This window comes from Gavialis gangeticus, unplaced genomic scaffold (assembly GCF_001723915.1).
Source record: "Gavialis gangeticus isolate Ggan-Ray unplaced genomic scaffold, GavGan_comp1, whole genome shotgun sequence".
In the NCBI taxonomy this organism is placed as follows: Eukaryota; Metazoa; Chordata; order Crocodylia; family Gavialidae; genus Gavialis; species Gavialis gangeticus.
The window spans coordinates 6,734,277-6,735,418 of NW_017728980.1; the positions used below are offsets into that span (position 1 = coordinate 6,734,277).

A 1,142-nucleotide genomic window follows, 5' to 3' on the forward strand; every position below is an offset into this window, starting at 1 on the left:
ATGCACTTCAGCAGCAGCCTCCAAAGTAGGGCTGCAGGCCACGCTTCCTTTCTCACACACTGCCAGAGATCCTCAGCCTCGCTGGGAATCGCAGTGCTGCAGGTCAGGTGCTCAGTGTGTGATTGCTTCTCTAGTAAAAAATACCAAAGCCACGTGTCGGTGCTGCCAGCTCCCTGGGTGACTGGGATGCAGCCTATTAGTAGGTGATGACGTTCAGCTTTAAGACCTCACGCCTCTGTTCTTACACACAGAGATCAGGCTCCAGCTCATTTGCTGAGATACAAAAAGCCCATTTTGGAGAAGCTGAAGCAACACCTCCCCCCGCCCTTCCAAAGATGCCGACTTACAAGTGGATGCCAACATCCCCCTGACCTCCAAGCTCTTTGGCAACCTTTGCTGAGGGCAACTCAAATTAGCGCCTTCATGAATGCGCCGCCCTGGATGTTCTGACACTGCCCTTGGGGAATGTCTGTTGCAAATACTTGCAGGCATGTAAGTCTCAGACCTGCAGAAAGAGCTTTGCATTCCTTGGTCAGGGCCAGATTCTCAGCTGTCGCCTGGCAGAAGACTCTGTTGGCTTCAATGAAGTTACACCAACTTGCACCAGCTAAAGACCTGGCCCCAACACCTCCTGTTGAGACGGTGCAAACAGGAGACGAGTCAAAACACAAACCCAAGAGAGCAGCCAAGGAAATGACTCCCCGGTCTCCAGTGCCTGTCGGTTGCGCCACCCCTCAGCCACGCTTCTAAGAACGCAGGACTGCAGACGGCACTGGAGCTTGAACTGAACAGTTACCAGGGCCCAGCAACACAGGGCAGTTGCACATCTGGGAGGCACTAATTCACTACAGATGCCAGCTCAGGACCTGGCCCCCAAGTATAGCAGCATGGGGAAGGCTGGGAAAATAGGTGCATGTCATGGGAAAAGGGATGTGCGCGTACACAAACACTAACGCAGCACAACAGGTGGAGACTGACAAACACAGCCCCATCAGAGATGGTGCATGAATTCCTGTCTGGAACATCATGGAAGTCACGGTCATTCCCCTGGCCACTGCTGCCCACACCCCAGCGAGACTTGGGGACTTGGGTTCTATTCCTAGCTGCACTGCATTGCTAAGTCACCCCCCAAACCCCCTCCT

General features: G+C 53.9%; 1 protein-coding gene across 2 annotated transcripts in view; it reads right to left on the minus strand.

Moving 5' to 3' along the window:
• Positions 1 to 1,142, minus strand: part of SNX19 (sorting nexin 19) — a 57,691-nt gene that overhangs the window by 33,000 nt on the left and 23,549 nt on the right. The gene's annotated exons all lie outside the window — the stretch shown is intronic.